Genomic DNA, 15,688 nt, shown 5'->3' with positions numbered 1-15,688 from the left:
TGGTGCCCAAGGTCCCTACGGGTGATATTATTTGCTGGAGGTGCCACGGGCCAGGACATATAGCTGCCCGTTGTTCCCAGACCACTGAGCAGATGGACTGCAGCATGGGACGCCGTTGTTCATACTATGCGTATCCAGCCTGCAGTGTGAACTCTCCGCCCAATGAGGGACCGTAAGGGTGAACGGTCGAGCAGCATGGGCGCTGTTAGACTCAGGGAGCTTAGTGACCCTGGTGAGGGCCACTTTCCCTCTCCACCTGCTCCCGGGAAAGAAGGTCGGCGTGCGGTGCATACATGGTGATGCCAAGGACTACCCTTTGGCCAGGGTGGACATTGAAATGGCATGTGGCACTGAGTCCCACCTAGTCGGCGTCGTGCAGGACTTGTTGCACCCTATAATTATTGGCCGGGATTTCTGTCTGTTTTGGGATTTGTGGGGAAAAGGTTCTGAGCTCCCTAGCAAGAGTAGGGAACCAGTGAACCCTGGAAGGGTGTCACCACACCCAGAGACAGACAGGTTTCCTTTTTGTGTGCTGGTTGGGGATGAGGAGGAAGTGTCCCCTGCATCTGACACTATGGAGTTAGAGGTAACCGGTGAAAATTTTGGGACTGCCCAACATAGGGACCCCACTCTGAGGGAAGCCTTTAATAATGTCACAGTTATTGACGGGGTGGTACAGGAGCCGGGGGCAGACACAAGGTTTCCCCATTTTCTGATGAGTGGGGAGTTGTTGTACCGGGTCACGAAAATAAGGGAGGAGTTGGTAGAGCAGTTGGTAGTGCCTGGTCCATATAGACGGAAGGTGTTGGACATGGCCCATTCACACATCTTGGGTGGACACCTAGGGGTGGAAAAAACGCAGGAACGGGTTGTGCAGAGATTCTATTGGCCTGGGTGTCACCGAGAAATAGTGAACTATTGCAGGTCCTGCCCTACATGTCAGCTAACTGCTCCCACTCCTCATTTCCGGAACCCCCTTGTGCCACTGCCCATTATTGAGGTACCGTTCGAGAGAATTGCCATGGACTTGGTTGGTCCCTTAGTTAAATCAGCCCGGGGCCATCAGTATATATTAGTCATCCTGGACTATGCCACATGCTATCCTGAGGCAATTCCCTTGAGAAATTCTTCCTCGAAGAGTATAGCCCGCGAGTTGGTCCATGTCTTTTCCCGGACAGGTCTGCCGAAGGAGATCCTGACTGACCAGGGGACACCTTTCATGAGCAAGGTGATGAGGGAGTTATGCAAAGCCCTTAAAATCTCCCAGTTGAGGACCTCGGTGTACCATCCCCAGTCAGATGGTCTTGTTGAGAGATTTAACAAGACACTGAAGAGCATGCTGAGAAAAGCTATAGAGAAAGACGGTAGAGACTGGGATTGTCTCTTACCCTATCTGATGTTTTCCATTCGTGAAGTTCCACAGGCCTCCACAGGGTTCTCACTGTTTGAGCTCCTATATGGCCGACATCCGCGAGGACTCCTGGATGTAGCCAAGGAAACCTGGGAAGCCGAAGCCACGCCCCACAATAGCGTCATTGAGCATGTGGCCCTGATGCAGCAGAGGATTGCAAAGGTGATGCCTATCGTGACAGAACACCTCCTCCAGGCACAAGAAGCTCAGGCCAGAATCTACAACCGGTCTGCAAGAGTGAGGCAGTTCAATCCGGGAGACCGAGTTCTTGTGTTAGTTCCGACGGTGGAAAGCAAGTTCTTGGCCAAATGGCAAGGGCCATATGAGGTTGTCGAGAAACTTGGGGAAGTGTTATGACCCCAATGGCGAGGGTCTCAGAGGTACGTGGAAGTCTGCAGAATACAAAAATCCAGCTCATAGGGCAGTGGTAACTGGTTTGACCATATATCTACTCCTAACGCCAACACTAGAAGTAGCCGGGGATCATTCCTACGTTGATTCTAGATGACACGCGCCAGCCGGAGAATCTAGCTACCCCTAGTAGAGGAAAACAAAAGACCTTTCTTGCCTCCAGAGAAGGGGACCCCAAAGCTGGATAGAAGCCCCCCACAAATAATAACGGTGAGGTAAGAGGAAATGACAAACACAGAAATGAACCAGGTTTAGCACAGAGAGGCCCGCTTACTGATAGCAGAATAAAGAAAGGTAACTTATATGGTCAACAAAAACCCTATCAAAATCCACACTGGAAATTCAAGAACCCCCGAACCGTCTAACGGTCCGGGGGGAGAACACCAGCCCCCTAGAGCTTCCAGCAAAGGTCAGGATACAGATTTGGAACAAGCTGGACAAAAATACAAAACCAAAACAAATAGCAAAAAGCAAAAGGCAGACTTAGCTGATATAACTGGAACCAGGATCAGTAGACAAGAGCACAGCAGACTAGCTCTGATAACTACGTTGCCAGGCATTGAACTGAAGGTCCAGGGAGCTTATATAGCAACACCCCTAACTAACGACCCAGGTGCGGATAAAAGGAATGACAGAAAAAACCAGAGTCAAAAAACTAGTAACCACTAGAGGGAGCAAAAAGCAAATTCACAACAGTACCCCCCCCTTAGTGAGGGGTCACCGAACCCTCACCACGACCACCAGGGCGATCAGGATGAGCGGCATGAAAGGCACGAACTAAATCGGCCGCATGAACATCAGAGGCGACCACCCAGGAATTATCCTCCTGACCATAGCCCTTCCACTTGACCAGGTACTGAAGCCTCCGCCTGGAGAGGCGAGAATCCAAGATCTTCTCCACCACGTACTCCAACTCGCCCTCAACCAACACCGGAGCAGGAGGCTCAGCAGAAGGAACTACAGGCACAATGTACCGCCGCAACAAGGACCTATGAAATACATTGTGAATAGCAAACGACACAGGAAGATCCAGACGAAAAGATACAGGATTAAGGATTTCCAATATCTTGTAAGGCCCAATAAAACGAGGTTTAAATTTGGGAGAGGAGACCTTCATAGGAACAAAGCGGGAAGAAAGCCATACCAAATCCCCAACGCGTAGTCGGGGACCCACACCGCGGCGGCTGTTGGCAAAGCGCTGAGCCCTCTCCTGTGACAACTTCAAGTTGTCCACCACATGATTCCAGATCCGCTGCAACCTATCCACCACAGAATCCACCCCAGGACAGTCAGAAGGCTCCACATGACCCGAAGAAAAGCGAGGATGGAAACCAGAGTTGCAGAAAAAAGGCGAAACCAAGGTGGCGGAACTAGCCCGATTATTAAGGGCAAACTCAGCCAACGGCAAGAATGTCACCCAATCGTCCTGATCAGCAGAGACAAAACACCTCAAATAAGCCTCCAAAGTCTGATTGGTTCGCTCCGTCTGTCCATTAGTCTGAGGATGGAAAGCAGACGAAAACGACAAATCAATGCCCATCCTACTACAAAAGGATCGCCAGAACCTGGAAACGAACTGGGATCCTCTGTCTGACACAATATTCTCAGGGATGCCGTGCAAACGAACCACGTTCTGGAAAAACACAGGAACCAGATCGGAAGAGGAAGGCAGCTTAGGCAAAGGAACCAAATGGACCATCTTTGAGAAGCGATCACATATCACCCAGATAACGGACATGCCCTGAGATAGCGGAAGATCAGAAATGAAATCCATGGAGATATGTGTCCAAGGTCTCTTCGGGACAGGCAAGGGCAAGAGCAAACCGCTGGCACGAGAACAGCAAGGCTTAGCTCGAGCACAAGTCCCACAGGACTGCACAAATGACCGCACATCCCTTGACAAGGAAGGCCACCAAAAGGACCTGGCCACCAGATCTCTGGTGCCAAAAATTCCCGGGTGACCTGCCAACACCGAGGAATGAACCTCGGAAATGACTCTGCTGGTCCACTTATCCGGGACAAACAGTCTGTCAGGTGGACAAGACTCAGGCCTATCAGCCTGAAATCTCTGCAACACACGTCGCAGATCCGGAGAAATAGCTGACAAGATAACTCCATCTTTAAGAATACCAACAGGATCAGCGACTCCAGGAGCATCAGGCACAAAGCTCCTAGAAAGAGCATCGGCCTTCACATTCTTTGAACCTGGTAAATACGAGACAACAAAATCAAAGCGGGAGAAAAACAATGACCAGCGGGCCTGTCTCGGATTAAGGCGTTTAGCAGACTCGAGATACATCAGATTTTTGTGATCAGTCAAGACCACCACACGATGCTTAGCACCCTCGAGCCAATGACGCCACTCCTCAAATGCCCATTTCATGGCCAACAACTCCCGATTGCCCACATCATAATTTCGCTCGGCAGGCGAAAACTTCCTAGAGAAAAAGGCACAAGGTTTCATAACAGAGCAACCAGGGCCTCTCTGCGACAAAACGGCCCCTGCTCCAATCTCTGAAGCATCCACCTCAACCTGAAAGGGAAGTGAGACATCGGGCTGGCACAAAACAGGCGCCGAAGTAAACCGGCGTTTCAACTCCTGGAAAGCCTCCACGGCAGCAGGAGCCCAGTTAGCTACATCGGAGCCCTTCTTGGTCATATCCGTCAAAGGTTTCACAATGCTAGAAAAATTAGCGATAAAACGACGGTAGAAGTTAGCGAAACCCAAGAACTTCTGAAGACTCTTAACTGACGAGGGCTGAGTCCAATCAAGAATAGCTCGGACCTTGACTGGGTCCATCTCCACAGCAGAAGGGGAAAAAATGAACCCCAAAAAGGGAACCTTCTGTACACCAAAGAGACACTTTGAGCCCTTGACAAACAAAGAATTTTCACGCAAAATTTTAAAGACCAACCTGACCTGCTCCACATGCGAATCCCAATTATCAGAAAAAAACAAAATATCATCCAGATAAACAATCAAAAATTTATCCAGATACTTCCGGAAAATGTCATGCATAAAGGACTGAAAAACTGAAGGCGCATTGGAGAGCCCAAAAGGCATCACCAAGTACTCAAAATGACCTTCGGGCGTATTGAATGCGGTTTTCCATTCATCACCTTGCTTAATGCGCACAAGGTTGTACGCACCACGAAGGTCTATCTTGGTGAACCACTTGGCACCTTTAATCCGGGCAAACAAGTCAGACAACAGCGGTAAAGGATACTGAAATTTGACAGTGATCTTATTTAAAAGCCGATAATCAATACAAGGTCTCAAAGATCCGTCCTTTTTTGCCACAAAAAAGAATCCCGCACCAAGAGGGGAAGAGGACGGACGAATATGTCCTTTCTCCAGAGACTCCTTGATATATGAACGCATAGCGGTATGTTCAGGTACCGACAGATTAAACAGTCTTCCCTTAGGAAATTTACTGCCTGGGATCAAATCTATAGCACAGTCACAGTCCCTATGAGGAGGCAGTGCACTGGACTCAGACTCACTGAAGACATCCTGATAATCAGACAAATACTCCGGAACTTCCGAAGGCGTAGAAGAAGCAATAGACACAGGCAGGGAATCCCCATGAATACCCCGACAGCCCCAACTTGAGACTGACATAGCCTTCCAGTCAAGGACTGGATTATGGGTCTGTAACCATGGCAGCCCCAAAACAACCAAATCATGCATTTTATGTAAAACCAGGAAACGTATCACCTCGCGGTGTTCAGGAGTCATGCACATGGTAACCTGTGTCCAATACTGCGGTTTATTTGCTGCCAATGGCGTAGCATCAATACCCCTAAGAGGAATAGGATTTTCTAATGGTTCAAGAGTAAAACCACAGCGCTTAGCAAATGACAGATCCATAAGACTCAGGGCAGCACCTGAATCTACAAACGCCATGACAGGAAAAGACGACAGTGAGCAAATCAAAGTTACAGACAGAATAAATTTAGGTTGCAAATTACCAACGGTGACAGGACTAACAACCTTAGCTATACGTTTAGAGCATGCTGAGATAACATGTGTAGAATCACCACAGTAGTAGCACAAGCCATTCCGGCGTCTATGAATTTTCCGCTCATTTCTAGTCAGGATTCTATCACATTGCATTAAATCAGGTGTCTGTTCAGACAACACCATGAGGGAATTTGCGGTTTTTCTATCACATTGCACCGAATTAGGTGTCTGTTCAGACAACACCATGAGGGAATTTGCGGTTTTGCGCTCCCGCAACCGCCGGTCAATTTGAATAGCCAGTGCCATAGTATCATTCAGACCTGTGGGAATGGGAAAACCCACCATAACATTCTTAATGGCTTCAGAAAGGCCATTTCTAAAATTAGCGGCCAGTGCACACTCGTTCCAATGTGTCAGCACGGACCATTTCCGAAATTTTTGGCAATACACTTCAGCCTCGTCCTGCCCCTGAGACATAGCCAGCAAGGCCTTTTCTGCCTGAATCTCAAGATTGGGTTCCTCATAAAGTAAACCGAGCGCCAGAAAAAACGCATCAAGATCAGCCAATGCCGGATCTCCTGGCGCCAGCGAAAAAGCCCAATCCTGAGGGTCGCCCCGTAAGAACGAAATAACAATTTTTACTTGCTGAGCAGAGTCTCCAGATGAACAGGGTCTCAGGGACAAAAACAATTTACAATTATTCATGAAATTCCTAAACTTAAACCTGTCTCCGGAAAACAGTTCAGGAATCGGTATTTTAGGTTCTGACCTAGGATTTCTGATAACATAGTCTTGTATGCCCTGCACACGAGTAGCCAGCTGGTCCACACTTGTAATCAAGGTCTGGACATTCATGTCTGCAGCAAGCATAGCCACTCTGAGGTAAAGGGGAAGAAGAAAAAAAAAAAAAAAAACTCAGAATCTTCTTTCTTATAATCCCTCTTCTGCAATGCATTAAACATTTAATACCGGCCTGGCAAACTGTTATGACCCCAATGGCGAGGGTCTCAGAGGTACGTGGAAGTCTGCAGAATACAAAAATCCAGCTCATAGGGCAGTGGTAACTGGTTTGACCATATATCTACTCCTAACGCCAACACTAGAAGTAGCCGGGGATCATTCCTACGTTGATTCTAGATGACACGCGCCAGCCGGAGAATCTAGCTACCCCTAGTAGAGGAAAACAAAAGACCTTTCTTGCCTCCAGAGAAGGGGACCCCAAAGCTGGATAGAAGCCCCCCACAAATAATAACGGTGAGGTAAGAGGAAATGACAAACACAGAAATGAACCAGGTTTAGCACAGAGAGGCCCGCTTACTGATAGCAGAATAAAGAAAGGTAACTTATATGGTCAACAAAAACCCTATCAAAATCCACACTGGAAATTCAAGAACCCCCGAACCGTCTAACGGTCCGGGGGGAGAACACCAGCCCCCTAGAGCTTCCAGCAAAGGTCAGGATACAGATTTGGAACAAGCTGGACAAAAATACAAAACCAAAACAAATAGCAAAAAGCAAAAGGCAGACTTAGCTGATATAACTGGAACCAGGATCAGTAGACAAGAGCACAGCAGACTAGCTCTGATAACTACGTTGCCAGGCATTGAACTGAAGGTCCAGGGAGCTTATATAGCAACACCCCTAACTAACGACCCAGGTGCGGATAAAAGGAATGACAGAAAAAACCAGAGTCAAAAAACTAGTAACCACTAGAGGGAGCAAAAAGCAAATTCACAACAGGGAAGTAAATTATAAAATTCGCCAACCAGGAAGACGGAAACCATTCCAAGTGTACCATGTCAACCTCATCAAGCCGTGGCAAGATAGAGAGCCGACAGTAACTCCATCGTTGTTAAGCAACCCAGAAGGTGAGGTTGGAGCGGTTACTATAGCGGAGACGCTATCGAAGACCCAGAAACAACAGTGCCGGGAGTTACTCCAGAAAAACAGGGACCTGTTTTCAGAGTTGCCAGGACACACGAAGGTCATAGCGCACGAGGTCCTAACAGAGCCACATGTGCGGGTGAACGTGAAGCCCTATCGTATTCCTGAGGCTCGCCGAGAAGTTATCTCCAAGGAAGTGGAGCGTATGTTGAAGCTTGGAGTCATTGAGGAATCCAAGAGCGGTTGGTCGAGCCCAATTGTCCTGGTCCCAAAACCTGATGGAGAGTGGAGGTTTTGCAATGACTATCGGAAGTTGAATGAGGTCTCCAAGTTTGACGCTTATCCCATGCCCCGCGTTGATGAGCTCATCGAAAGGCTTGGGCCCGCCAGGTACATAACCACCTTGGATTTGACGAAGGGGTATTGGCAGATCCCCATGGCACAGGAAGCCAAGGAGAAGACGGCGTTTTCTACACCAGATGGATGTTTCCAGTATGTCCGGATGCCGTTTGGCCTACAGGGAGCTCCGGCGACCTTCCAGAGGGCTATGGATAGAATCCTTGCACCCCATAAGGCTTACGCTGCTGCGTACCTGGATGATATCGCCATCTTTAGCCCGGACTGGGAGAGTCATCTGGAAAAGGTCCAAGCGGTGTTTGATGCTATAAGAGAGGCCGGATTTACAATAAACCCGAAGAAATGTGCCTTGGGTAAAGAAGAAGCTAAGTACCTTGGATACATAGTGGGTCGTGGAGAAATAAAACCCCAAATCAGTAAAGTGGAGGCAATTCAAACATGGCCAAAACTAGTTTCCAAGAAGCAAGTTAAAGCCTTCCTGGGAATCGTGGGATATTACAGGAGGTTCATCACAAACTTCGCCACAATGGCTGCGCCTCTGACTGACCTGCTAAAAGGGACAAAATCAGTAATGGTTAAGTGGTCCGTAGAAAGAGTCAGCCTTCCAAGAAATGAAAGAGGCTTTGTGTAAGCAACCCGTTCTGATGACCCCAAACTTCAAAAAAGAGTTTATTCTTCAGACAGATGCCTCAGATGTCGGGGTGGGAGCAGTCCTTTCCCAAGAGCTACATGGGGAGGAGCATCCTGTCCTCTATCTGAGTAGGAAGTTGTCCTCGTCTGAAAAGAACTACTCAGTCGTTGAGAAGGAGTGCTTGGCCATAAAATGGGCGGTGGACACATTACGGTACTTTCTGCTGGGACGTAAATTTAGATTGATATCCGACCATGCCCCACTTAGGTGGATGAGGGAAACGAAGGGTAGAAATGCTAGGGTCACCCGTTGGTTCTTAGCCCTGCAGGACTTCTGTTTCCATGTGGAACATAGGGCCGGAAAGCTGCACGGTAATGCTGATGCCCTGTCAAGAATCCCTTGTCTAGTGGGGGAAAGTGCCAAGCCCCACGGCTTTAGGCAGAGGGGGGAGGTATGTAGCGTGGCTAAAGGGTGTCTAATCGACGGGAGATATGTGTCGCATAGATGGCTTGCCGCTGTGATGTAACCATAGCTACCTATATGTCTGTCAGGACCTGTGATGATGTCAGACCACATGGCTAATCATGTGATGGGTTACTGGGTGTGGTTAGCTCTATATAAGACAGGCTAATGTTTAACACGGGATATGTGTGGAGGTGCTAGCCTCCAGTGTGTTAAGGCTCCAGCACTGAGCCTGAAGGAATGGACTCTTGTTTTTTCCCTTTTGCCTGAGTTAAAGGCTATTTGTTTTTCCTGTTTATGCTAAACTGGTTTATGAAGCAATAAACCTTTGAACTTTTGTTGGAACCTGCCTCCTAAGTGTCAGCCGTCGCACCCGAGTGAGTGAAATCCCTACTATATATATATATATATATATATATATATATATATATATATATATATATATATATACACAGTAGATAGACTAAGAGCAGGCAAACGATCAGCCGCGTACATTTTAATCACAGAGTGGCAGGTTAGATTACAATAGAATAGAGATATACACATAGAATAAATGTGTATGTGTGTATATATATATATATATTACGCTAGGAGCATCACTCTGTCCGAGGCCTTTATATACTGCGCAGACCCCACAGAGTGACACATCCGGGGAGTAGGATTGTGGCCCAGGAGATCGCGGTATGCGTAATCACTGAACGCATACCGCGATCTCCGACGGAGAAGCAGGGACGTTCTAGGAGGGTGAGTATGACGAGGGAGGGTGAGCCGTGCGATAATCACCTGTCCACGTTCCACCGCTGGGCTCTGTCTTGCTCGTCCTCTGGCTGTGACGTTCAGGTCAGAGGGGGCCCTCTGCCTGAACAGTCACTGCAGAGAGCCAGAAGACAGAGCGGCACTCAGCGGTGGAATGGGGACAGGTGAATATCGCAAGTGCCGGGGCCTGAGCCAGGGCGACTCTGGCACCTGACCCCCATACCGCGCCGGTGTCCCCAAAATGCACAGGCGCCCGGCACTCGGCGCCCTGCGATGAGAGGTGAGTATGTCACTTTTTTTTAATCGCAGCAGCAGCATACAGGGCATATTATGCTTTCGAGCATCTTATGTGGCCATCAACCTTTATGGAGCAGCATACGGAGCATATGGGTGGGAGCAGCACATGACAGAATGGGGTTGCAGGATGGGAGCAGCACATTACAAAATGGGGGTGCAGGATGTGAGCAGCACATTACAGAATGGAGGTGCAGGATGGGAGCAGCACATGACAGAAAGGGGGCGCAGGATGGGAGCAGCACATGACAGAATGGGGGCGCAGGATGGGAGCAGCACATGTCAGCATGGGGGTGCAGGATGGGAGCAGAACATGACAGAATGGGGGCGCAGGATGGAAACAGCACATTACAGCATGGGGGTGCAGGATGTGAGAAGCACATGACAGGATGGGGGAGCAGCACATGACAGAATGGGGGTGCAGGATGGGAGCAGCACATGACAGAATGGGGGCGCAGGATGGGAGCAGCACATGACCGCATGGGGGCGCAGGATGGGAGCAGCACATGACCGCATGGGGGCGCAGGATGGGAGCAGCACATTACAGAATGGGGGTGCAGGATGGGAGCAGCACATTACAGAATGGGGGCGCAAGATGGTAGCAGCAGATGACAAGATTAGGGCGCAGGATGGAAGCACATACCAGGATGGAGACCATATACCAATATAAATGCTCGCCACCGGGGCGTAGAACGGGTTCAATAGCTAGTATATCTAATATATAAAGCTGAGAGAGTGTGTGTGTGTGTGTGTGTGTGTGTGTGTGTGTGTGTCCGGGACTGGCATCTGCACCGTCGCAGCTACAGCCACAAAATTTTGCACAGTCACACGTCTGGACCCCGAGAGCGTCATAGGCTATGTTGTGAGGTGAAATTTTAACCCCGCGCGTTCCAATTCACCAAACAATTTTGCCCCTATCTACATAATGGGGAAAAAGTGAAAGGAAAAGTGTTGGAGGCAAATTGACAGCTGCCAGATGTGAACAAGGGGGACTTAAAGAATGAGAGTGATGGCGCCAAAGAGTATATACTGTACAGTTGCTAAGGTGGGGCCCCGACATGGGATACTCACCACACACGGGGATATGAACACACAAAATGCGCCACACACACTACCACATGCTTGGACACATATACCACCCTCTGCACACATTTTACCACACATACACCAACCTCGCCACATAAAAGTTGAAACACAAAAGTCGCCATGTGCAAAATTCGCCACATGCAAAAGTCGCCACATGCAAAACTCACAAAACTCACCTAGGTACATACTATATACAGGAGCAGATGACATACAGGTACATACTATATACAGGAGCAGATGACACACAGGTACATACTATATAAAGGAGCAGATTACATACAGTTATATACTATATACAGGGGAGATGACATACAGGAATATACTATATACAGGGGAGATGACACAGGTATATACTGTATACAGGCGAGATGACATACAGGTATATACTATATGTAGGAGATCACATACAGGTATATACTATATACAGGGGAGATGACATACAGGAGGAGATGACACATAGGTATATACTATATACAGGAGATGACACACAGGTATATACTATATACAGGGGAGATGACATACAGGTATATAATATATACAGGGGAGATGACATACAGGTATATACTGAGGGGGAAAATGAGAGGTGTAAGGTGAAAATAAAGCATGAGGTGAAAATGAGAGGAGTGAGGGGAAATACTGGAGTGATTGGAAAATGACAGGGGTTAGGGGGAAAATGAGAGGCTTGAGGGGGAAAATGAGAGGTGTGAGGGGAAAATGAGAGGTGTGAGGGGGAAAATGAGAGAAGGGGGAAATGAGAGGTGTTTTTCATCTTTATTATCCAGCTAATTTATACGACGCCCTCGTTCTCCTGTAATAAATAAAAAAAAACAACAATATACCATACCTGTCCGTCGTTCTGTGCCATGCAGTAATCCATATCTGGGGAAAATTCAGTTTGCAACCAGGAGCGGTGCTAAAATGCGACCGCCATGGCTGCAAACTACTGGTGAATGAATGGGATGATACCAGCCTAGCGTCAGAGACTAGTGCTGACGTCACTGAGTCTGCCCTCCCTGCCGGCCTGAACTGCGATGAACTCTGCAGCGTGGGAAAATGAACTGGCATTTTCCCACGCTCCAGAGTTCAGCGCCGGTCAGGTCGGCAGGGAGGGTAGACTCAGTGACTTCACCGTCAGTCACTGAGGCTGCGCTGGCAGCATCTCCCCATTCCTCAGTAGTTTGCAGCTAAGCCGGCAGCATCTTAGCACCGTCCTGGTTGCAAACTGTATTTTCCCCATATATGGATTACTGCGTGGGACAGAACGACTGAGAGGTATGGTATATGGTTGGTTGTTTTTTTTATTCATTACAGAAGATCGAGGGCGTCTCATGGATTAGCTGAATGATAAAGATGGCACACTGTGTTTACTGTTTTATTTCATTAAAAGACTTCATTCTTGCTGTGTCTGTATTGAACCTCTAACATCTATAGGATTAGTAATGCATAGCTGTCTTATTGACACCTCTCCATTACTAAGCCAGGCTTGATGTGACCTTACAATTCAAAGGTTACATCAACCACCCAACTATTACCCCATATGCCACCGCTACAGGGCAGTGGGAAGAGAGAGGCTAAATGCCATAATTGGTGCATCTTAAAGATGCACCTGTAACGGATACCACAACAGACTTACCCCCTGGGTTTGTACGAGTGTCCGGGGACTTGCTTGGAAATCCAGGAACTCCTGCTGTGACGTGAGATGCTGTTGTGAGCAAGCCTGCAGATGAACATGATCTGCAGCACGTGACCACCGTGGGAGTGGTTGGAGGCGGGGCTAGGTCCTGAACTCCCAGGGATGATGACAGGAGTCGGGGAAGCCGAGAGAAGTGTCAGGCAAGCCAAAGTCAGACCAGAGAACAGCGTGGTAGCCAAATGGAGAGACTGATAGCGTGGTAAGAGACAAGCCAGGGTCAGAAGCCAAAGAGAGACATGAGGTACCAGAAGTGCTAACAAGCAGGAAGTCAGGGGACAAAGCAGAGAACAAAACCAGGAGTATCACGTGACATACCGAATCAGGAGGCAAATGCACAGTTATTCACGGGGTCAGCTGCTCAGCCCAGATCGGATGTATATCTGACAACGGGCACAGCACAGGGGCGGGTAAATATAGCCCTCACCAACCCAAAGAGAGGCCACATAAATTAACCCTAGAAGTACTGCCAAAGAAATCCCAAACAAACCATGACAGTACCCCCCTCTCAACAGGGGACACTGGACCCCCAGGCTTCTCAGGATGCCTGGCATGAATCGCGCAGATAAGATGGTCAGCATGTACAGAATGGGCCGGGACCCATGACCAATCCTCCGGACCATACCCCCTCTAGTGTACTAAATACTGCAAAGTACGGCGCACCTACCGGGAACCTACGATGCGTCCCACCTCGTACTCCATGTGACCCTCCACCAATACCAGGGGAACAGTGGACAAAGAACTCTCCTCAACAGTTCCCAAGGGTTTCAACAGGGACTTGTAGAACACATTGGAAATTTTTAACAAACCGGGGAGACGCAACCTACAGGCCACCAGGTTAATAATCTCCACAACCTCATATGGACCAATGAATTTCGGCCCTAACTTGGCAGAGGGAACTTTGAGCCTTATATTACAAGTGGACAACCACACCTTCTCTCCAACCTGGAACATAGGACCAGACACCCTTTTCTTGTCAGCAAAAAACTTGTACCTCACCTGAGGCTTGGAGATATTACGACAAACCTCAGCCCACAGGACCTTCAAATGCTGAACAGTACCCACAGCCCCAGGACAACCAGAATCCAAGTGCAAAAACTCCCCAAAATGTGGATTAAACGCATAGTTAACAAGGAAGGGGGACATACCAGTGGACTGACTCACACGATTGTTGAAAGCAAACTCAGCCAAAGGCAAAACATCACACCAGTTATCCTGCCTGGTAGAGGCCAAACACTGCACAATTTGCTCCAGAAACTGATTAGTGCATTCGGTCTGCCCTTTACTCTCAGGGTGATAGGCAGAAAAAAAGGACAATACAATGCCCAATTTTTAACAAAATGCCCTCCAGACCTTGGCCACAAACTGCACACCTCTGTAAGACACCGCATTCATAGGCACACCATGCAGACGGACCGCATGGTGCACAAATAGCATGGGCAAGGTTTCTGCTGAAGGAAACGCAGATAAGGGTACAAAATGGGCTTGTTTCGAAAATCTGTCCACCACCACCCACACAACGGTGTTACCCCTGGAAAGGAGATTGGGGATAAAATCCATGGACAGATGAGTCCATGATCTATCAGGAACTGGTAGAGGCACCAATTCCCCAGCCGGCTATGAGAGCTCTTAGAACGGGCATAAACCCTACATGCCGACACAAATTTTTTTACATCAGTAACCAGAGAGGGCCACCAAAAAAAACCTTGTCACAGCCTCCAGGGTGGCCAAAATCCCCAGATGGTCACTTAACACAGATTCATGGAACTTTCAAAGGAGCCTTTCAAAGACTAAATTGTTCAAGGACAAACAATCTCCCAACTGGATTGGAACTGGGAGCAAGAGACTGGTCCTCAAAAATCTCTCTCTCCAACTCAGATGAGATATCGGTCACAACCACCCCAGGTTGAAGAATGGAGGATGGAGGTTTGGGGGGGGACACTGGATCAAAGCTACGGGATAATGCATCAGCCTTAACAATTTTTGATCCCGGGCGAAAAGTAATGGAAAATTGAAACCGAGAAAAAAAGCGACCACCGGGCCTGCCTGGCGGTCAATCTTTTGGGAGACTCGATGTAAGCTAGGATTTTATGATCAGTGACCACAGTAATAGGATGAACCGTCCCCTCCAAAAAATGCCTCCATTCTTCAAAAGCCAACTTGACCACAAGAAGTTCTCTGTTGCTCACATCATAATTTCTCTGCTGAAAAGAACTTTTTGGAAAAGAAGGCACATGGTTTGAGGATAGTCAGAGTGGCGGGTCCCTGAGACAACACTGCCCCCACTCCCACCTCGGAAGCGTCAACCTCCACCACAAAGGTTTCAGACGGCTTCAGTTGAACCAATACCGGGGTGGTCATAAAACACTTTTTCAACGCCAAAAATGATTCTACGGTGGACAATCACCAGTTCTTTACATCCGCACCCTTTAACATGAGATCAGTAAGAGGCTTAACTACCTGCAAAAAACCCTTGATGAACTTTTGATAGTAGTTTGCAAACCCCAAGAAGTGTTGCAAATAGTGATGAGCGAGTATACTCGTTGCTCGGGTGGTCTCCGAGTATTTGTTTTTGCTGACGCAGCTGCATGATTTATGGCTGCTAGCCAGCTTGAGTACATGTGGGGGTTGCCTGGTTGCTAGGGAATCCCCACATGTAATCAAGCTATCTAGTAGCCGCAAATCATGCAGCTGCAGCAAGGAAAACTAAATCTCCGAGAAGTCACAAATACTCGGAGACCA

General features: G+C 48.3%; 1 long non-coding RNA gene across 1 annotated transcript in view; it reads left to right on the top strand.

The window, feature by feature from the left end:
* Positions 1-15,688, top strand: part of LOC143816352 (uncharacterized) — a 42,728-nt gene that overhangs the window by 6,915 nt on the left and 20,125 nt on the right. The gene's annotated exons all lie outside the window — the stretch shown is intronic.

Source organism: Ranitomeya variabilis, chromosome 3 (assembly GCF_051348905.1).
Source record: "Ranitomeya variabilis isolate aRanVar5 chromosome 3, aRanVar5.hap1, whole genome shotgun sequence".
NCBI lineage: Eukaryota > Metazoa > Chordata > Amphibia > Anura > Dendrobatidae > Ranitomeya > Ranitomeya variabilis.
Note: the sequence above shows the minus strand (reverse complement) of the source record. Positions and strands in the feature narration are given on the sequence as shown.